Source organism: Coptis chinensis, chromosome 3 (assembly GCF_015680905.1).
Source record: "Coptis chinensis isolate HL-2020 chromosome 3, ASM1568090v1, whole genome shotgun sequence".
NCBI classification, from domain to species: domain Eukaryota; kingdom Viridiplantae; phylum Streptophyta; class Magnoliopsida; order Ranunculales; family Ranunculaceae; genus Coptis; species Coptis chinensis.
This window is the reverse complement of record NC_141458.1, coordinates 49,701,475-49,725,519: the sequence shown is the minus strand read 5'-3', so window position 1 is coordinate 49,725,519 and position 24,045 is coordinate 49,701,475. Positions and strand designations below refer to the sequence as shown.

At 37.1% G+C, this 24,045-nt stretch overlaps 2 pseudogenes across 2 annotated transcripts; both read left to right on the top strand.

The window, feature by feature from the left end:
- The first annotated feature begins 8,334 nt into the window (after positions 1–8,334).
- Positions 8,335–17,883, top strand: LOC147509895 (uncharacterized; annotated as a pseudogene). The gene is made up of 15 exons (XR_015215967.1): positions 8,335–8,440; positions 8,764–9,492; positions 9,586–9,860; positions 10,002–10,162; positions 10,270–10,358; positions 10,438–10,530; positions 11,072–11,205; positions 12,074–12,138; positions 12,220–12,394; positions 13,585–13,796; positions 13,907–13,954; positions 14,619–14,763; positions 14,866–14,948; positions 16,864–17,065; positions 17,457–17,883. The product of XR_015215967.1 is annotated as an uncharacterized LOC147509895 (transcript).
- Positions 17,884–18,609: 726 nt separating this feature from the next.
- LOC147509894 (histone H1 pseudogene) lies at positions 18,610–19,886 on the top strand (annotated as a pseudogene). The gene has a single exon (XR_015218633.1). The product of XR_015218633.1 is annotated as a histone H1 pseudogene (transcript).
- Positions 19,887–24,045: the final 4,159 nt, after the last annotated feature.

The window sequence follows — 24,045 nt, the reverse complement described above, 5'->3', positions numbered from 1 at the left end:
TGATACAATGAGCCACTCTTAAAAGTTCATAGTTTTCATGGCCGGCCACTAATCTAATATGAAACTCCGCTCTATACGTGTTTGCCTTTTGCATCCACCGCTTCAAAAGAAATTGCCTTGGAATCTCTTCGATTTCGTAACACTGAAAAATCTTTAACATGAGACCACAAAGTAATCCCATAAACTGAAAATACTTACATTCACAGTCTCCCTCTAAGGTTCCTCTATTGAAACTCACTTTCCAAACAGACTTCTTCTGCGGGTCTCTGAATTTCACCATGTAGCTTCCGGTTCCATTGTTGACAATCTCGTCCCCATTAATTTTGTACTCCATCTTTGCCTTCTCTAATTGCTCCTTAAATATATTGAATGCATTAATCGTCTGCACCTTCCAGCATGCATGCAGGAGGAAAGCATCTTTAGCCACAATTCGTGAACTATGCTCAGTGCGGTAATCAGCATCTCTTTCATTCCTAGCAATCAAAGCCAAAGATCTCTCATTACTATGTACAAACTCCATCAGCATAGTGCTCGACTTTACGAATTGGTCGTAATGAGAATTCATCGATTCACTCCTCCCAGTCATATGCATACCAACAAAAAATGTGTCACTGAGATAACAAGGAACCCATTTCTCCCGCATATTATACATTTCTGTCAACAAAGGATTTGCAGACAACTCATTCTTCTCTATTATTGTACACCATCTTCTTTCAAAATCAGCAATCTTATACGAGGAGAGAAATAGTGTTTTTCAGGTCAGTTACCAGTGTCTCAATTTTAGTAAAGGATAGCTTCTCTTGAAATTTCTGCATAATATGCCAAAGATAGTAACGATGATGAGTATCAGGGAACACTTTTGCAATGGCTGCAGTGATGATTGCAGTTGGCGCACGACCACCTATGGCTGCAAGCCAGGCTTTAAACAACCATATGAATGTATCTTCTGTCTCATCAAGTAACAGCGCGCAACCAAATAACTGAATCGACTGCATATGATGATTGACTCCAGTAAAAGGGGCAAAAGGCATAGAGTATGCATTCGTAAGTTATGTGGTATCAAAAGAGACAACATCCCCGAAATACTCATACTGCACTCGTAAAAGTTTACTGCAGTCCCATTTTGATCTAGATTAATAGCGTAGTAAAACTGGGGATTCTCGGCACTTTTCTGCATAAAATATTTAAGCACGGCAGTTGCATCACCTTCTTTAGGCATCTTTCTAGTCAAACCATAATGATTGTTCCAGCAATCCTTATTTGTAATGCTAACCCAACTTCTTCCCCACTAAAAACAGCTGCAACTTTACCGACAGGTAAACCATGTTCACCAAAAATCCTAGCTCATACGTAGTAAAGTATGTCATTAAAAACGATTCACTAAAAATTAGTATATACAAATAATTATCTATATCATTATGTTGACATACATAATAGTATGTCATCCGAATAGTCATAACCAAGAAAGTATGTCATAAGTAACACCTTACGAAGGTACTATGCAAACATAACGATGTATGTGATTATAAATAATATACATAGTATAAAATGTCATGGAAAATATCATAGCATACCGTCATACATAACAAAGTACATACCCAAAGCGGTACGAATGTATTATGTAAAAATAATTGTTTATGTGCTTTTAATTAGCATACATAGTATAGTATGTTATGCAAAATTTCATAGAGTACAGAGTACGTGGTCTATTACCTGATATATAAGATTGCATTGAAAAAACATGGATAAATGTTATAAAAAATGCCATATAGGCTGTAGTATGTAATTAATAGTTTTATAAATATAAAGTATATCATACTTTATGCCAAATATATGCAACTAGAAATGGCATTGTGGAAGCATACAACATATGCAGTGAGATGTCAACGATTGGAGTTTTTACCCTGCGAAAGTATGTCACTTAAAGTAAGTGACATGTCACTTAAAGTAAGTGACATACCGACCTGTCAGTTTTGTAAGAAGTGACATAACATATAAGTATGACAGTTATAGTGTCATATCTACTCATAAAGCTTATATAATGACAATGTATGGACGATTAATCGTATAAGCTATGCACAACACTATATAACAAAGAAAGTTTATATACGACAATGTATAAGCTGTCCAACAAGAGTATGAACATTCATTGTTCATAGTCCAACAAGAGTATGAACATTCACTGTTCATAATTCAATGGTATGAACACTGAATGTTCATAATCTAACAAGAGTATGAACATTCATTTTTCGTAGTCTAATAGGATTATTGATGTAGAGAAGAACTTATAAGTTGCAGATTTTCACAACCTACACTAAAGCCTGTTGATTTCTTATGAAATACCAGGGATTAATGGCTTCAAGGTTTGTTGATTCACACACAAGGAATACCAAACAATGAAAACAAGAGAAGTAACTCTTAATATTATTAACTCTAACCAAAACGGAAAACCTTAATACAGACTACCAGCCTTTATATAGGCGAAATACCCTAATTACTACAAAACTCGAAATTTTCCAAAAATTGAAAATTTTGGGATAACCTATATTAAGAAACTACTAATCAAAATAGAACTAACCTAACTGACCAAATCGAAAACGGACTCTCCTATCAAAAGATATAGCAAAAACAAAACTTTCCTAAAACGGCAAAAACATGATTTTGAAAGCCTAAACGATGGATTTAGGGCCCGAGAGAGGGTGGTGCTTCGCTGTGGGTTATGCTTATTTTGACGTTTCCAATCAAATTTGGCCGCGTCCATGTCTTTCCGACTTTGTTGCCCGCTTTTCCAGTTCATTATTGACATATGCATCATATGCCAAGTTCATTGACATATGCATTAGCAAACTGTACTACATCAACTATGAACACTGAATGTTCATAGTCCAACAAGAGTATGAACATTCAGTGTACATAGTCCACTAGGAGTATGAACACTGAATGTTCATGGGTTAATTTGAGATACCCCCCTGTGTGAGCCACTAGGAGTATGAACACTTAAAGTCTACTATGTAGTATGGAGGACAATAGAGTAGCATTGAAGATAAGATAAGAGAGTGAAGATAAGATAAGGGTATAAAATATATTTGGACCAGTTATAAAATTTTGGCAGAGAACAACAAATTCTAAGAACATTCAACAAGCATGAAAAATGTCATAACTAAATCAAAATGAAAGAGAGATGAACTTACTCTAAGCCTACGATGGTTGGCAATGAAATTTCTAGTGGAAGAGTTGTCAACAATGGGAATTGGTGGCACTTCGTTACATTTTCTTTTTCGGGTTTGGGTGCTTGATCCTCCTCGTGTTCGTGGAGGCATGTTTAAACTGATGGTTAGAACATTGATAGTTAGGGTTTAATGATAATTGTAATCTCCATGAAGTCATTGCTACATATGATATCCCAAACTTTATAAAAAATGTTATAAGAGAATGTTTGAAACAAAAGTTTGTGCAAAACGTGATTAAGAAACATTTGTCAGAGATTAAGATGTGTATTAGACTCTGGGTTGCTTGTTCCATTGCCAATTCACTAAATTAATGCAAGTTCAAACAAGTGCCAAAATTAGCTATAAAAACAGGATTCAAAGTACACTGAAGTTCGTCAGTCCTGAATTCTTATTATGAATTAAGATAGCTTGTTCTAGAACCCATCAGTCCCTCGTTCACTTTGTCTTTGGCAAAATGTGGTGTTTTTTGTCACAACACAAGTGATAGCTCACCTGAAGCTCGATATGCCTTTGGTTCCTACCTTAAACCGACAAAGCACTTACCATATTCGACATTTTAATACTATTTACAGAGCACTTAACAAAAACTAGTTAATACCATTTCTGACATATTCTAATACATTCTGCAATTTATGACAGTATATACACATACACAAAATAGATATTAAAGACAAAAAATCTTGTCAGTACAAGGATAGTTACGAAAGGTCTAAATCCATAACATTTTTTGAAACCCTTTTATACCACTTCACGATCCTTGGTTCCATTATAGTTGTCCAATCCCAAGCTTCTGTCCATGCAAATGACTCCCACCGCAAGTGGCGGAATAGGACTATCATCTTCAAGCACGAGTTTCACAAAATGTGTGCCTCTTCCAATGTGGCCTATTGCCGCTATCCGACACACGAGTTGGATCGGGGAGTACCCACAAAGGAAAGTATGACATACATTCTTTCTCTCCAATGACGACAAGGACATACTGAAAAGTATTAGCAGCTAAAAATCCTATTGAAGGAAGTTCAAACCATTCTTTGGGGTTCACGTATATGGAACTGTACATCGTAGATTTGTCTTGATCGCTTTTTTTCGTTCTTCTCCACCCATCATTAAAGTATAATCTGCCTCATGGGAAATTAACTCTGTCAACATAAGATCCCTCACAGTAATCCATACATCATCTCCAATGTCCATTCGGTTCAACATCTTGCCAATCCACAATGAAGTCTCGTATCAATGGATTTAAGTTACGTAGCCCATCATCCCAATTAGACCCAATTTCAGGTAAATCTACAAATACTTGAATATGAGTTCTTCTTGGTTTTCTTTTGCATGGTACCAACTTCTTGGCTTGACTATTCTTGCTTTCTTGAGTTACAATTTGTTCCTCAACTGTTTGTGCATACTCGAAAGCTGAAGGCTCTCTTTTTGTGTCCCTTTTATCTTTACAAGTCTTCACACCAATTTTTATTCTAGGTGGCCTACCCCTCACATTGGTGTTAACCCGAGGCTCTCGCATGAAAGTTGCCTTTGGATCACCTAGTTCTACACACTTTTTCAGCATCAAAACCTTTTGTTCATCTGAGAGCGATTGAAACTTCTTCTGAATCTGTGCAAGCTCGGGCTGAGTATCAAAGGACCCATTAGGAAGATCAATCAGAATGCTACTAAGCTGTCTCCACCTAGGGTGTATCAAAGATAAAGGGATGCTTCCCCTACCAATTAGATCAATTTCACATAACTCATGCGCACAAGGAAGCCCATACATACTCTTGTAAACACAATGACAACGAATTTCATCTGTCCCAACTCTAACAGACCTTATTAGCTCTTTTGCTATCAAATCCAATGCATCTCTAGAAATGTACCCTCTAAGTTGCACATATGTATTTTGTTTGTAACGATGATCCCAGAGATTCAAGCTCCTATTAAAAGAACTTTCAATTTCTGTCACTTGGTTTGTCAGGAGATTATTAATCAAATTAAAGTTTCAGAAGAAGTTACCATTATTGCTAGAACGCAAATGCCTCTTCAAAGAGGAATGCATACTTTCAACTCGGTTACTGCTCGAAGTACCAAAATGCATATGGTGATCTATCCAAGCCGAGACAAACCTTTCTTTGTACTTCGAAAGCCACTGGTCTTCTATGTATTCCACAACACCATAATGATCTCCGTACTCAAGTTTAAAACAACGTAGGTGTTCCAAGTACTCAACTTCAGTATGAGCTGTTATCACTGTTTCGAAGATAAACATAAATTGTTCATACTCAACAAATTTCTCAAATGTTTTTTTGGCCTTTGTCTCGATGTTCCTCCTGATGTGAACTCGACACAAGAAGTGTGCGACTTCGAAGCACTATAGCTATCGCGATTCATAAGTGCCAACTCACAATCATTCGTAATTATCTTTACGTAAGTAGCTTTGTAGTCCGAATATCACGCAACCTCTTCAAAACCCAAAGGTAAGAACCTTCTTTCTCACTCTCCAAATACCCAAAAGCAATACAGAATGTCTTCATCGTGGATGTGAACCCAACAATTTCAAACAATGGCATCTTGAACACATTCGTCTTGTACGTGCAATCCATGACAATGACCTCGGGAAAACACTTTGCCAAATAAATTTATTGGGGATGTGCAAACAACAAATCTACATTCACATTTATCCCTATGAACTCTAACCAAATTCATCTAAATTTCTTAGATTTTGGGTTTCTTCCACTCAACCGAACTAACTGATTCTTGTGATGATAATTGTATAAAGTGCTTTTGTTTGACAAATTATTGTCATCTCTCTGTTTCAAGAGGGGTAAAATTTCACGCGATTTAACACCACTCAAAGACAAATCCTTAACAATCAATTTTTCTTCAGCTTTTAACCTTCCGACGAATGCACGACCTATAAGATGCTCCCCAATAGTATGATTATGAGTTCAACACATAACACTCAGTATCCATCAACTTTCGTTTCGTAATTTCCCTTTCAACACAAATGGACAACCACATTTCTTTGAACTGGATTGCCTATATTCTTTCGTTTTTTTGTTCAATATTTTCGGCTTTACGAAATGGTCTAAATTTTCCACTCCTTTCGCAACTCAAGAAAACTCTAGGTCTTCGCCCAAGTCCCGAATTATTAGACCTTGATATCACAACCACAACTCCAACAGTTATGTCAACTATCGAACACCATCGGATCAACGAGTGACGATCTTCGAAGACCTACGTAAACCCTTGATCTTAGATACTATTGACGAAAATTGTTTTTTGCTAAGTTATTAATAAAATAAATAAAAAATACAAGCTTTCAAATTACATTATTACCTCAATTGTTGTAAATGATTCGGTCATATCGGGATAGCTAATTTCAACATTATTATAATGTTCATCATCTGAATAATAATTTGATTGCAGTAGTGTTAAAGCTGATTCCATGTCACTTGGAGAACCTTGAAAGTTATCATTTTGATTTTGGCGGGAGAATTTATCTTGAATGTTGCTTCCAGCACATGAGTCCATTCTTAAAGTGAAAATTTGGTGGGAATAACAACAATTTTGTAGGAGACTCAAGACATTACTAAGAGAACAAGAGAGGGAGAGGGAGAAATTTCAGAGAGCATGAGTGGTAGGAGTGTTGGTGGAGTACTAAGTACAGTGAAGAGCTTGTTTGAATTACAATGGGGTGTGGAGAGAGTTATTTAAGGTTATAATTGTCATATTAACAAAAAATGGGGTGTGGAGAGAGTTATTTAAGGTTATAATGGTCATATTAACAAAAAATGGGGTGTGGAGAGAGCACTAGTATAGTTTTTTATGAATAACTTGCCGTGTGTAGAGAGACAATCAGGGTGTGCCGAGTTTTACTAATAAGAATAACATACATAGTATAGTATGTTATGCAAAATTTCATAGAGTACAGAGTACGTGACCTACTACCCGGTACATAAGATTGCATTGTAAAAACATGGATATATGTTATAAAAAATGTCATATAGGCTATAGTATGTAATTAATAGTTCTATAAACAGAAAGTATATCATCCTTTATGGGTGGTCCAATGGTTCAATGTAAAACAATTGTTTAAGAGGATAGTATGTCAATAAGAGTTTTATACGTTTGGTAGTATGTCATAAGCGCTACAATCACTGATATATATCATACTCGAATGTTATGTCACTTTTCATAAGATATGTCAATAGGAGTTTTATACGTTGGGTCTCATAAGCGTAACAGATAGATATATGTCATACTCAAATGTTATGTCACTTTTTATAACATATATCAATAAGAGTTTTATACGGTGGGTAGTATCATAAGCTAGAATCGCAGATAGATGTGACACTATATATGTCATACTCGAATTGTATGTCACCTTTTATAACATATGTCAATAAAATACATTGGGTAGTATATCATAAGCTCTAGAATCACTGATAGATATGACAATATATATCTCATACTTGAATGTTATGTCACTTTTTATAATATATGCGACAAGCATTCAATTTATACGTTTGGTAGTATATATTAGCACTAGAATCACTTATAGGTATGACACTAATACACTATATATGTCATACTCGAATGTTATGTCACTTTTTATAACATATGTCAATTAGAGTTTTATACGTTCGGTAGTTGAATCATAGATAGAGTTATCTCACTTTTATAATATATGCAAATAAGAGTTTTATATGTTTGGTAGTATATATTATTAGCGCTCGAATCACTGCTAGATATGACTCTATATATATCATACTCGAATGTTATGTCACTTTTTGTTACTTTTTGGTTGGATTAACTTGTTTACCTGGAATAATAGTTTATGTGACTTTTTTGTTACATTGACTTGTTCACCCGGTTTGTTCCGGTTCTACCCTCTCAAATGTGTGGCTAGAAAACGCGCGCCATTAATTTCGGTACATCTGGCGCACGGTAGATTTAGCATTATACTAATATATATTTTGAAACCATCAAATATATACATCCGACATAACCGATTAAATCACCGATTAATCGCATATCGCTCCTTGACCGATTAGTTTCGAAAACCGATTTTTGAAACGGCTAGAGCAACACATGATATGTCCATGCAAAATTGAGAATGGCCCCACACTCCCACGTGTTACTTCCTAAGCTTCGGGGTTTAAGCCCACTCTTCATACTTCTTCCAGGGGTTTTGCACCTCACTCGGTCTGTTTGGCAAAGGAGTAAGTCTTTCACGTTTATTTTCTTGTTACTTTTATTAACAAATTTACAATGGATTAGATGATCATTGATTCTATAACGGATTTTATATGTGTTTAAAACTTGCATACATTTTAGTTTGAATGTGTAGGAATTATATAAGTGTGGTTGAGACTTGAGACTTGAGATAGAATATGTGCTGAAGAATCTTGAATATTGAGGATACCCATGCGTTTTGTTATAGAAATTGAGGACACTTGAACTGAGAACCGTCTTTTTTTCTTTTTTTTTTCCTGAAAAACGAAGTTGGGAGAGGAGGGGATTTGATGAATTTTCGGACAGTGAGGATACCTGATTGTTTACAAAGTTGATGAAATTCTTGATTGCAAAGTTGTTGTTGTTGTCATCGTTGTTGTTTTGATTGAGAGCCAAACAGCTGATGAATGTGAATCCTTTTATCAGCTTGGCCTATTTCGTGGCCGCGTCAAAGATGAGAATCATAAGTTTATTTGGAGAAGGGAAAAGTCTTTGATAGTGGCTTCAAGAGCAATTCTTAAAAAGAAGAGATTCCTCAGTTACCTGAACTGGCACACTAGTCATTCCATCCAGCAGGGGAGGACGTCACATCTTCATTCACATGTTGGAAGTAGTCAATTTTCAGATGGTGATATTAAGAACGAAAAGTTCATGGTTTCAGTTACTCCTGAAAATTTATTCGGCATTTCATCTATAGGATTCAGTAAGCCTAAATTCTAGTGGAATTTTAGTGTCGGATTGGGGAAGTGGAAGATTGGAGTCCGTGTTTCCGTGTAATGCTTCTACTTCCACAGCAAGGGAACCTGAATTTGACGATGTAGAAAAGGGGGATCAATAAGTTGCCAAGCAGAAAAAAGGTGGTGTCCCATAAGGATTGTGATCATGCTGTCCAAGGGTTTAGCACATCAAAAGAAAAAGAAAAACTAAAAACAGAACACTAGCTAGAGTTTAAAAAGTGTGCTAAGATCTTTGTCCAAAGAGTACGTAATTTCATTTTGGGGATTGGTCCTGCTTCGAAAGCTGTGGCTCTGATGAGAAGGTTAATGCAAATCTGTTTGCCCTGGGAAACTTCGCTGAACCAGTTATTTGTTCATGTTTAATTGTTTTATTGGATCTTTTCTCTACCTCACAGGGAGGATTGGATGAATAAATCTCGGCATTGGAAAGATGAGTTTAAGTCAGCCATGCAGCGTTATTGGGCGGGTACCAAGCTAATCTGGCTTGCCATTAGAATTAGCTACAGATTGCTATTAAAACTCGCTCGTGGAAGAAGTCTTTCTAGGAGAGAAAGGAGACAGCTGACACGCAGAACTGCTGATATTTTTAGAGTGGTTCCATTCATGGAGCTGTTGCTGCCAGTGTTCCTGAAGTTATTCCCTAATATGTTGCCATCTACTTTTAAGGACACAAGATGAAAGCACAGGTATTTTTCTTACCAAAATGTGGCTCCTACTCATGTTCCATCTCTGACCTTTATATATCCATTAGGCTCATGTGCCCTGATGTACCCTTTCATATTGTGAAGGGAATATGTTGCATAACTTGAGGAACTCATCTTGTTGGAAGCATTGAAAAGGAGACTTATTGCAAGAATAGAGTACGCAAAGTTTCTGCAGGACACAGTCAAAGAAATGGCAAAGGAAGTCCAGAACTGAAGAAGTGGCGAGATTGAGAAATCTGCTAAAGTTCTGGGTAAATTTTTAAATGAGGTATTGATGTGAAGTTCACTACTCCCTGTTCTTCTCTGGGTTGGAGTTTTCTATGTGCTATTATTTTTGTACCCTATAACTTAATGTGCATATATGTGTTGAAGTAGATTAGGAAGGGAGCTCATGCTTCTAATGAGGAGATATTAAGATTTGCGAAGTTGTTCAATGATGAGCTTACACTGGACAACATCAGAAAGTGGGTATTACTTTTTGTTCATTGGTATTGTCTAACTGATGTGATTGTTTTTAATTTCTGAGTACCAATGTGCTTACAGGCCCCGCTTAGTAAGCATGTGCAAATATCTGGGAATCAGCCCCTATGGCTCAGAGGCGTATTTACGTTACATGCTTCAAAAAAGAATTGAACGGTGAGATGGTCCCACATCACTGAGGTTCTAATTTGACTGCAAATCAGCTTAGCATGGATTTAAACCTGGGCAGGCTACCGACTTGAACCATTTAAACCTTCGCAATATAGATGATCCTCAGAACGGGGTTCTCCAAGCTGTTCATTACTTCATTTTAGAGAAAACTATATCACTAAGTAATTGAGCAATTGAACCTCCAATTCTATGAACCTTGTTTGCCTCTGTATTTTTTACTGTAGTCTTATGTGATGGATTACTTGCATATAAGAAATATTTTTATGGTCTATGCTATCACATGTTCTTGAATTCTTAACATTCACTTAGTGATTTTTTTCACATCTTGTCATGTCCTTTTACTCTAGGGCAAATTTACTTTTCATACAAAGTCTGTTACGCTGATTTCACATTAATATTTTAGTTAGTTATTCCTCAAAAAAAACCAGTGAGAATGTTTCTCTTACATTTCTTTGTTTTCAGTAGTATTCAATAAGCTGGATGGACACCTTGCATCATGAACTTCAATCCTGTTTGATTTGTCCAGGATCAAGAATGATGATGCGTTGATCCAGGGGGAGGGTGTGGACTGTGGAGTCACTTTCAGAAGCTGAACTCCGGCACGCTTGCAGAGACAGAGGTTTATTAGGTTTGCTTTCACTTGACAAAATGCATCAGCATGTTACACCTTGACCATTTATTTTTCTTTAAAATTACAATTTTCTTGGGCTATTATGACTTGCACCTGTTCTGCTGAATCATACCTTAGAAATACTGGATAAGATCATAGTACAAAATATCAGGATATTCTGTAGTATTCCTCAGAATATACCCGACACTATTACTTGTAACGCCACTAATGGACTGAAGATTCAAACCTTCAAAACTTACTAGGAGACTCTAACCAAAAAGCTCGAGTTATTGGAGGGAACAGAGCATAACAAGGGGGTGGCATGTGCCTAACAATGCCACTACGGTCGCCTCACACTCTCAAATTCTCCTTGGTACTGTAGAATTATATTTAGTCTATTAAGCTACTAAAATGTCGCATATTTAAATCAAAATTACATAATGGACTACTATGACATTTGAAGAGAAATAAGAAAGTACTAACAACGATATTGAAAACAATAATAACAACTCTTTACTGCATGAAATTTCTAAGTTTATTATATTTTTCTTACGAAATTATTTAACTTAGAAATTATTTCCTTATGAAGAGGTTTGTTAATACAAGATATTCATAAGCTACCTTATTCTGGAGCTTTTCATTGTGTTTTTGATACTTCCTAACTCAGATGCAGTTGAAATGATCTGTGTAGGGAATTTGGAAAGAACTTTTTTATTATCTGTGTGTGTCGTGTGCATGTCTGTGTTTTTGTGTGCGCGTGTGTGTTTGTGTGTGCCCGTGTGTGAGAGTGAGAGAGTTTGTGTGTCTCTGTGTTTTCTCCATTTTCTTTTTGAAGTAAATAATGGTGCTTCCACCTTTTAAAATTGGGGCAGTTTTGTATTGGTTGCAACTCTTTGAAATCATATTTCTTCTTTGCAGCTTCGTGATTGGCTGGATTTTTCTTTTAACTACTCTGTGTCGCCTTCTCTTTTGATTCTCCCCAGGTTATTGAAGCTCCATAAACACCATATAGATGCATTTATATTTTTGTTCACGGCTAACCGTTTTCCTTTTGATATCTGAAGATCCTTTATGGTGTCTTGAAAGCTGAGGCACGAGGAGGTTGTTATGAGTACAATGTAATCTCTACCAGATGAGGTTGTCGATGCTGTTGGTATTACTTCTATGCCACCTGGAAATTCACTTTCTGATAAGAGGAGGAAATTGGAGTTCCTACAGAAGGGAGAAGAACATATCAGGGTAGATAATACGGTTTTCCCCTTATTTTGTTCTGAATATATAAATATGAATAGCTTAATGCATCAGTAGTGCTGTAACAGAATATGAACCTTATTGTTTTTATTTTTACTTTTTTTTTGGGATTTAATAGAGCGTAATTCTTGATTTCTGCACCAATTATGACATATTTCCTCCCATGTGTATGCTGTTCATTCTGAGATTGTTCACCTTATACTAGAATACTCTCACTCTCTCTCAGTTGCCTATATATGATGACGCAACATTTGTGCCTTTTGCCACTAAAAGCTTTCGGTTTAGTATCATATCGAATTGGTTGGTTACTTGGTAGTAAGACACTGGTATTTCCTATAAGGCTATAACACTTAAAGGTTGAAGATAAATCTTTTTAGCAGTATCCCCCTTATACCCCATCCAAATAAATATGTAAAGTGAACTGGCATGTTAAAGTATCATTTTGGTGAGAACAACAAACCAACATTGTTACTGTTATCGTTATACATAATGGTTATTGTTACTGTTACTTTACTATTAGTATCTATTCCATGAGACATCATGCTTTTCCCAGTCTGAAAGAAAAGTAAGGAGACAGAAAAATCCTGCGAGATTGTCCTGCAGGGTCCGAGGAGAGAAATAATTGGTGCACCTCCATGAGACATAATTGGCGTTGAGAAAATACGACTACAAACAATTTTTTTCCCCTTAAAGCGTAATGGTATTGATAGAAAAAGAGTTCCAAATTACAAAAAAAAGAAAAACTTAGACTAGGGGGACTTGTGTGAGGACTGAGGAGTCATCCCTTACAATTCCATGAGTTTATAAATTTAATATTCTATAGCAAGTGACATCTGGGCTTCCAATTCAGGCCACCACATGTTACTACTCGCGTCTAGCTTGGCTCCTTTTCTTGGGTAAAGATCAGCTCCACAGTTTGCTTCCCAAGTTGAAGAGAAACTTAGCAATTGTGCCTTGTTTTAATCCGATCCCATATAGCTTGTTGCTTCTGGTGTACTTCATCTTCTGGGGTTGAGTTTGATTCAACCAGTATGGTTGATTCAACCACGATTTTAAGTAGTATTAAAATAAGTCTGTAATTTCCATGACACAAGCCGTTTGACATAACATCTGCTCTTTATCACATTCTCTTTGGAATTTGATACATAAGAAAGTTTACTAATGTAATGAATTGATAGGATGAGGAACAAAAGGAGAAAGAGCAAGCTACTTTGAAAGGATCTGGGAGTCGAGAGGAAGAATCTGGGACCACACAGGAGGATGTTGCTTTAAAGGAGATGAGAATGCCTACTGCAAAAGAAGCACAGCAACATGCAAAAGAAAAACTTTGGAGCAACAAGAGCAGCTCTGTGAGCTCAGTCGTGTATTAGCTGTTCTAGCCTCCACTTCAGTAAGTGTCGGATTTTGAAAAAAAGCCATACTTCCGTACGTAGAATGTTCGTATAGTTTGTCTAATTATTTACTCTGATATGTCATTGCATTTGACATTACTTCCCGCAGTCAGTTTGTAGGGAAAGTGAGGCGTTTTTGAGGCTTGTCAATAAGGAGGTAAGTGAAAAACCCTACCTACATTTTCATGCAAGTCTTGTGTCAGCTTCTGACAGTGCGTGTTACGTGAGTATTTTTTGCTAAACAAGTATTGTTTTTTGTTTTTTTTTTCTATTTTTTCAGTAATTCCACTTTTCACCCTAAAGTTCTTAGGGAAGGCAATTTATTACCTGAATATACCCCTAACAGTTAAACAGTTATTCGCGTGCTGGATAAATGATCTTAAGTATGAGCCCTGTCTTGTATTTTAGGCATCACCAAGCAGTGACCTCCATATATGAGGAGATCAATACAGCTATTCGGTAGAGTAAATGCCCATTTCTGGGAAGATGATTCTTCAAAACATATTATTTTAAACTCTGTCACATTTCTCTTGCTAATCAACAGAAACGTGCAGTGAATCGACTGAAAAATATTCATGTCAGACTCTTATCACCACTTGTTTAGGTTGATAAGTAAAATGTTCATATTTTTGCATAATTCTTTCTGCTGGTACTTGCAGACCCGTCTTATCGGCAGAAACTACCGTAATAGTATCAGCTGTACTTCATTATCTTTTTCCTGTTGGTTCTATTATTTATATTGCTCTTAGTGTTGTAATGGTAACACATACTCTCTTTTGATAATCAAATGTCCATACGTCTAGTGCATCATTTCTTTGTAGATAGAATTGTATAATAGCACGGTAGAGAAAGAGGGTACAGAAGGCGCAAAAAAGGCGAAGAAAGCATACAGAGCTGCCAGAGAGGAAAATAGACACGCTTCTGAAGTTTCAGCTGGTGACTCTGTTTCTTCTGCACTAAAAAATGGTAAGGGATTCGACAGACTTCTATCTTTTGCATATTCAAAATGAGTTAACCCTTTGTTTCTTTATAGTGATACCCTACTTTGTGATGCTCTTTTAACTCCAGGTGGATGCAATGCTCCAAAATCTTGGAAAGGAAATAAATGATGTGGATGCTAAAATTGGTGAATCTTGGCGATTACTTGATATGTGAGTGGTCTGCTAATTGTTTATGGTACATTTTTGATCGTCTACATATTTTGTTTTAGATAAAAATACTCTTACCTGCGAAAATATAGAACTGCATTTAACATGGTAGGAAAGACTAGCAATTAACTAGCCTAAGACAGAACAAGTAAGCTTACTACTTGGAGCACTTAAAGATTAATAGTCCCACATCTGAAGTTTGATGTCTAATTGTCTAGCATTACAATAGAAAAAACTTGAGGTCTATCCAACTATTGCCAATTGGTTTTGAGTTAGATGCTCCAACCTTTATGAAGGTATCAGAACATGCTATTTCAGCATTTGACCCAAGGGGCCGATTCCACGTCCCCCATTGCCAGTTGGTGATTGGGATGCTCTGAAATTATGCTACCTTGCTTCTTTACCCACCAGTTGAGTGAGGGAGGGACCTACCTTTTGTTTCGTTTATCCCAGTCACAGCCCAAATCCTTAAAGAATCTATCCATCATACTGGTAGTGGAGATTTCCAATTGATGAGGAGATATTAGAAGTCACGTGGTTGCACAAGATGCTTTTTAGGAATGTGGTATCCTTCGATAGAGCCGCCCTCTACTTTCATATTTACACATACATTGTGTTGCTATCAAAACATAGGAGACTTTGGAGTGTCCTTTTCTGGTATTTAACGTAAGGGAAGACTGGGACATAGTTTCTGTTTTGACTTTTGAGGTGTAAAGAGATGAGGCTGCTTAGGCAATGAACCTTAGTCTCCTTCTTGTGATTGCACATACTAAAAGTAGAAGAGCTAAGAAAAGGTAATATCTTTGGTATGTTTGTAGTCTCACTTTATTTAATCTAGAATAGACGTTAGTAGAAGTGCACAGAAGAACTGAACATTTAATTTGGTTTTCATTGCCTGGTTGAAATGATTGGCTAGTTGCAGTTGTATAGTACTTTGGAAGAAGTGTAATTTTTAAAAGACCGAAATCTTATTGCAAACACGTTATGGGATGAGATGAGAATAAAAATAATAATAACAGGTTTATATCAAAATTGTCCCGAGTAGAATTCAACTTTAAGACGATACTATGAAACATGGTAATGGGATCTGGGAATATTTGACTTATAATATGGGGGGTGAGTATGACACCAACAACACTTTCCCAGAAGCCCAATCATGCAAAAAGGTATACCATGTATGTTCACTAAGGGAGCACTGTTTACACAAATGGTAGGCGCTCGATGCTCGACTAATATTAATCACATGGGGTGAGCAAGACATCTACAACACTCTCTCACAGCGGGATTGAGGATCACATACATTGTAGGCACAATCCTAACCATAGACACATATACACGACAGGCACATTGGGCAAATAGCAAAAACTCGCCCCCAATGGTGCTTAACCACTGGATGGTTTCTATTTAATACTCCAAACAAACTTGAAGACCGCGACCTATTTATGTAGTGCTCCGTTAACTTGTTGAGGACCAGTTGATTTAAAACCCAAACATGTACAGAGGTGGCGTGTGCCAGAGCGAAGCATGGGTTTCGTGCATAGTTACTTAGGCACATACCTAATCACACACAGAGTTGCATCCAACAAGAGCTGACTAGTCATGATGAAATATTCCTTACGTGGGAATCTAACCATGGTTATGTTTTGAAGGTAATCAGCTAGCATAATCAACTAGTCGAGTAATTGAGTTCCTTATAGACAGCTTTGCTCATGATTATGTTATGTTGAAGGATGATGATTTAAAACCATCATTTCTTGAAGGCCTCCACATCTTGGACGCAACACCACAAGATAGAAAAACCATTTTTTATACCCACCAAATTAGAGTTAACATTATAACCATAGTATGTTCTAACCTGTGGAGAACTGCGTTATCTGAAAGAGGGAGATGGTCATATAATTAATTGTTTGATCAGCAGTATACAGTTTAACAAGAAAGGATAAGGTACATCGGAATGTCATAGCTAGCTAGGCACCATATTACTAAGGGCTGACACATTCCAGGGATTCTGATGGAAAAGGGACACCTGAAGAGGTCGCAGCTGCAGCTATGTACCTCAAGGATACGTTACGCAAGGAAGGTGTTCAAGAATTTATCAGTAAACTCTCCAAAAAACACAGGTCGGTACCTTTATGGCTTTATTTAGTTAATTTGTTTTTCTATTTAATAACAGTACCCTTCAGGAAGCAAAATATGATAAGCTTTTAAGTTCCATAAATTCGACTCTTAGAAGATATTTCTTGAAGCGGTAGAAGAATAAGAAAGTTCAATAAAATGTCCAACAATTCTAGGCTAAGAGAGTGATTGGGTTCATCCATTCTGGCTGACTTTGGTTATTAGTTTTTGAAACAAGAAAGCATCACATTAAATGGAGCATTCTACACTCGAGTTGTGAACTATCTGTAGACAAGGGAAGAGTTACAGTCCTGTTATTTACTCCGTTCGAGAATTCAATTCTTCTTTTCGCAATCCAAGTAAAATTATTTAGCTTCTGTTAATTTCATGCAACAGAAGGCACGATTCTTATTGAAGACATTGTCAGGTTGGGCAGTAGCACTGAAGACTAGAAGAATAGAAGAGTACGGTGATATTGAAGCAAAACAATGTGTAGACCATCCAGCATTGCTATCTTTTTTCATTTTTCCATCTCAGAGAAAGGGAAAAAACGCAAGAAAGAATCTACTTTATGTTACCTACTCTATTCTGGTGAGAAATGACAATGCGTTGTTCCTGAGTGGTAAGATTTTTGGGAAAAAGAATAGCATACTGGCAGGGATATTGAAACAACAGAAATGAGCACTCGCATCATTTTGTGTACTCATTATTTGTATGAAACTAATCAAACCCTGTGCGGTTTTATTAATTTGATCCCCAAATAGACGTCTTCTTTTATTTAAAAACGATGAAAAGGAAATATATTCCCCTGCCTTCAACCTTTTACATATTTCAATATTTGGCGTAACTGTGGTCGATGTTATATTTGCTGCGTCATTGTTTTGGTGATCAAACGTTCCATGCCCTCATAAAGTTTGACTAAGCATCTAAGCAAGAAGCACAACCTGATTGAACTGAACACTTTTGGTTGAGATGACATTCCTATGTTGAGAAAGTTCTTAGGAATGTGAACATATTGGGGTGTTTGGGGTCACTTTGGCTGGATTATACAACTTTAAGCACGAGCTATTGCAGTGACCTGGGGTTCAGCTGCAACATGAATGTTGGTCTAGACTTTCGCAGTGCATCCTTCTTGTAGCACTGCAAAAACACACACGAAAGTGAATTGATAAGACACAATTATATACTTGCCCATTTGATTCTCCACACAACGTATATTCAGTTTCCAAGATTTTATGGCTTCAGTGCTTCACGGAGAAAACACTTACTAGTACATTTTTGTTACTTTTGGATAAGAATAAAGCATTTTCAATTTTTAGTAGCATAAAGAAAGCCTGTAGATCACGTAGGGATTTCATTCCACTTGTAGGGCCAAATTTTAAAAACTCACCAAAAAGAGAATAATCCTTGTGATTTTAAATGAGCCAATCAGCATTCATTTTCCTTTTTAAAGCCAAACCTAGTGAATCTCTATAAATAACCAAATGAATGATGTATCTTTTCCATTTCAATTTAAACTCAATGTATTCCTTATGAGCCTAAGGAAAATTTAGGTTTTGACAATAAATATAGTTCACTAATAGTTAAACGTTTAATTGCCCGAATGTATCAACAGAAGCATTTTATTATTTTGGCTAATAATTATAATAAAAATAAATTTGTTGGGCATAATAAAAAATTTTATTCTCAAATGATATCAGAGGGGTTTGCAGTCATTGTGAAAATTCCATTTTCACTGCAACTAGTACCATTCTTAGAAGGTAAAGAAACAGTAAAATCTATTAATTTACGATCAATTCATTCCATATGTCTTCTGATAGCGAAATTGAAAGTATGGGAGTTGTGGAACAGAAGGTCGTGAAGGAAAAGAAGGCTAAAGTTACACAAGCATCCAAGGAGAAGAATCCGAAGGCTACTCTTTTTGATCTGGGGTTGCTAAAATTTTGACTTATAGATTTGAAATATATTGGTATTGTGTATGTATTTTATTTATGGGATTAAGTGTTGATAGATGATTAAGGAAGCTTTGATGGCTTTGAAAGAGAGGACTGGTTCAAGCCCATACGCAATAGCTAAGTACGTGGAAGAGAACCACAAGGATATTCTATCTGAAAATTTCAAGAAAATATTGACTACTCAGTTGAAGAACAATATTGCAAAAGGGAAACTAATTAAGATCAAAGCTTCTTACAAGTTATCTGAACAGGAGGGTAAGAAGGAGAAGGCTTCGAAGTCAGAAAAGAAAGCTGATCCTGCAAAGAAAAAGGCTCTGAAGACTGATAAGAAAACCGAACCAGCAAAAGAAAATAAGATATCGAAACCTGCAAGGAGAAATCCTAGAATGTTAACGGCTGCTTCTGTTGCTTTTGTTGTTGCTCTTAATCCTCCTCAGCCTCCTAAGGAAAAGAAAGTTGTGAAAAAAACTGAGAAAGTGAAAAATATTGCTGTGAGTCCTTCAAAGAAAGTTGGTGCGAAGAAAGCAAAGCAGCCTAAATCCATGAAGTCTCCTCCAAAGAAGTCTAGGAAAGGGAAAGCTTGATTAATGAGAGTGCATAATCTTGGTATTCTTTTAGGTGTTTATATGTAGGAGAGTGGATCATTTGCAGATTAAAGATTTTCATTTGTGTTCTCTTCTTCAATTTTTATTTCATAATTAATGGGAAAAGAACTTCTTTCCCCATTGTTCAAGGATTTCCTCTTCTTTCCCCATTGTTCAAGGATTTCCTCTTTGCTTGCTTATTAAAATTGTCAGCAAATTTCATTATTGTTTACTGTGATACACATTTCAGATCTTAACCTAATGCAGATTGGTGAGAATATTATTCAGAATATTAATCAGCAATGTGATAGATTGAAATCTGCGCATCTTAAATAATTTGATGTTTTTCTATGTGCTGTTTTGAGACATTCGAATTTAGATACAATGAATGAATGCCTTAATTCGGCTGGCATGGTTTGTGGCACTTGAGCGAGTTATTCTGTGACTTTTTGGATGGCATTATTTCAACAATTTCATAAATATCAACGGCTACAAATTGCTCTCAGTGTATTCCTAGTGGTAATATATAGGTCACGGCCCTCATTACGAGCTTGAACACAGGCTTCTAAGTGTTTGAGTTATCCCTCACATGAGGATGAAGGGAGAGAAACAGGTACTATTTGTGTGAAGACGTCTGAGCGCGCACGCGCACAGATTAGTGGTGACTAAGGCGCGCCCGAGCCCTTGCCATGAAAAAGAAGATAGTTTTTTTTCAGTCTCTCACGAAACATGTCTACTGGAGTTTTGGGATGGAAAAATAATAGGGCGCGCGCACTCAGATTGGCCTTGCCAAGAGCACGCCCGAGCTCATGCCTTAACATCTCAGGTTCTGATTTTTCTACAGTAAACGCGAAATTTCACAGACGCGCCGAAATTTCAGATTACTATAAAAGCAGAAGTTAGGTTTTGGAAAACCAAATCTTGAATAGAAACCCAATTTTGAGAGCAATCAAAATTGAGAGAAAACCCTTGCAAAGAGAAAAGCTTATAAGGAGAGTAGAGTGATTTAGTAAGGTGGAGAGACTTGAGAGAAGTGATTGTAATCTTCCTTCCCATACTTATAAAATGATTAGCTCTTCTAGAAATAGGCATCATTGGCAAAACCACGGTACATCTTTGTGTTATGGTATGTTTTACTTGTTTTATATTTCTATTGCTTGTTTGTGATAGTTATATTTATAGTTTAGGTTGTGGTTGTTGCTTGTAGTGAAAGATTAGATTTTTATTGGAGTAGTAGATTGTCAAAGTGCAAGCTATTTTAGTGGGGATCGATTGGTATCGTTTTTCCCAACAAGTGGTGTCAGAGCCAGGTTTGATTAATCACAGAAGATAGTTATCCAAATCTTAGGCAGAAGGTGTTTGATAAAATTAATAAGAGGAGGTTTGAGTTGAAATAGCTTGTTGGAATGGACCATTCTATAAACACTCGTATAACTAGCTAGTCTGAATAGAGGTAACTACACTATTTGGAAAGCCAAGATGGAAGACTTGCTATATTGCAAGGACTTGACACAACCCATTGAGAATGGAGGAGTAAAACCAGACGCAATAGTGGCGGCTGAGTGGAGCAAGCTTGATAGAAAAACAATTGGGTACATTCGAAAGTGGATTGATGGCAGTGTCTTCCACCATGTATCCCAAGAGACTACCGCTTTTGGCTTATGGAAGAAACTCGAAGACCTCTAAGAGAGGAAGTCGGCTGGAAACAAGGTACTACTCATTAAGAAGTTTGTTAACACGAGGTACAAAGAAGGTTCATCAATGTCTAAGCATCTTAATGAAGTACATAATACCATCAATCAGTTGCACTTGATGAAGATTGATATGGGTGACGAAGTTGAGGCTTTGTTACTATTAAACTCTCTACCCGACAATTAAAAGACATTAACAGTTTCTCTTGGCGGAGCTGCTAAGGATGGAATAATTTCCATGGAGATGGCTACCGAGGCATTGTTGAATGAGGAGACAAGAAGGGGTTCATGAAACATCTCCTCTCACTCAGAAATCCTTGTCACAGAGAAGCGGTGGAGAGGTAAGAGTAGAAAACCATCTCATTCTAGAGGTGATGACAGAAACAAATCTAGGGGTGAAGCTAGAACTCCTAAGGCAGAGAGACAATGTTATTATTGTGCCACCAAGGGTCACTTCAGGTATGAGTGTAGAACACTGAAGAAGGATAAGAAGAATAAATGTGTACATGAAGATATGGTAAAGAGGAACGGAAGCACATGCCGAGATACTACCACACTAGTAGATGATGGTCTAGTTAGAATTGTGTCAGATTGTGGTGAGTGTTGTGTTAGTACCTCATGCCAAGATGCAGAGTGGGTGATAGATACAGGAGCATTCTATCACGTCACACCGCACATAAGATTCTTCACTACCTACAACTGTGGTGAATTTGGTGAAGTGAAGATGGGTAACAGTGGTGTCTCTAAGATTATAGGCATTAGGGATGTTCATGTAGAAACCAATGTCGGTTACACCTTGACACTCGAAGATGTAAGACATGTCTCTGACATACGGCTAAGCCTAATTTCCACTGGGAAGTTAGATGATGATGGCTTTCAAAACTTGTTTGGTAACAAGGTATAGAAACTGAGCAAAGGTTCCATTGTGATAGCCAAAAGGAAGAAAACTTGCTCACTTTACAAAACACAGGCTAGTTTGTGTAAAACAGAGTTGAATGCGGCACAAGAAGAAGCTTCCTCCGAACTATGGCATAAGAGACTGTGTCATATGGGAGAAAAAGGCATGGAAGTTCTGTACGCATTTAAATAGATGTACTGATTGTTTGGTTGGAAAGCAACACAGGGTGTCTTTCCAAAGATTCCTATCTCACAAAAAGACAATGTCCTTGAGCTAACACACAAATTTATAATGGTCCTATGAAAGTGAAGTCCCACAGGGGAGCTTTGTACTTCTTGACTTTCATTGATGATGCATCAAGAAAGATTTGGGCATATAGTCTGGAGACCAAGGATGAAGTATTTGGCGTGTTCAAGACTTTCCATAGTATGGTGGAAAGAGAGATAGGGAAGCCTTTAAAGTGTATTCGCTCAGATAATGGGGGAGAGTATATTGGGCCATTTGAAGAGTATTGAAAGAGTCATGGGATTCGTTATGAGCATATCGTTCCCAAGACTCCGCAACATAATGTTATAGACGAGAGGATGAACTGTACCATTGTAGATAAGATGAGATGCATGTTGTCTCACTCTAAGTTATCAAGGAGTTACTGGGTAGAAGCAATGCGCATAGCCGTACATGTGATCAACCTATCACTTTTGAAGCCTCTAAATAGTGAGTATCCAGAGAGAGTATGGTCAGACAGAGATGTTGATTATGGATACTTGAGGGTATTTGGGTACAGGACATTTGTTCATATTCCCAAGGATGAGAGATCCAAGCTTGATAACAAAGCCAAGCAGTGCATTTTTTTGGGTTACGGGGATTGGAAGTTTGGCTACAAACTTTATGATCCGATCAACAAGAAGGTAATCTGAAGTCGAGATGATGTGTTCTTGGAAGACCAAACCACAGCAGACTTTGAGAATGGTGAGAAGCTAGAAGCTTTCATGGATGATCTTGTTGACTTAGAACCAGAAGTTCTTACTGTGGAACGTGTAGAAGGCATTGAGAATGCAGAAAACCATGAGTTTGAAGGTCATGATGATGATCCTATTGCTTATGATGGGATAGAACCTATTGATATAGAAGATGCAGATGAAGTGCATGAACCACCACCTGAGCAAGAAAAAGTGCATCCTCCTGAACCACAAAAAGATGGGGTAAGGAGATCTGAGAGAGAAAGATAAGCTTTAACCAAGTATCCACCACATACGTATGTTTTACTATCTGATGGTGGAGAACCTATGTACTATCAAGAGGCTCTTGAAGGTACAGACAAAGAGAAATGGTTGAAGGCCATGCATGATGAGATGAGTTCTTTGCATAAAAATTAATCTTATGGCTTAGTTGAGAAACCGAAAGGAAGGAAAGTTCTTAAGAATAAATGGATCTTCAAAGTCAAGCATGAGGAAAATAATCCACATTTAAGGCACAAAGCTCGCCTTGTTGTGAAGGGATTCGGTCAAAGGAAAGGTATTAATTTTGATGAAATTTTCTCTCCTGTAGTTAAGATGACTTCTATCTGGGTCTGACCGCAAGGATGAACCTAGAGGTTGAGCAACTAGATGTAAAGATAGTTTTTCTTCATGGAGACCTTAAAGAAGATGTCTACATGGACCAGCCATAGGGGTTTGAGGTCAAAGGCAAGGAGCACCTGGTATGCAAGCTGAAAAAGAGTTTGTATGGGTTGAAGCAGGCACCAAGATAGTGGTACGTAAAGTTTGAGTCCTTTATGGTGAAGCATGGATACAAGAAGTCTGCTTCCGATTATTGTGTGTTTGTTCAAAAATTTCCTGATGGGGATTTCATAGTGCT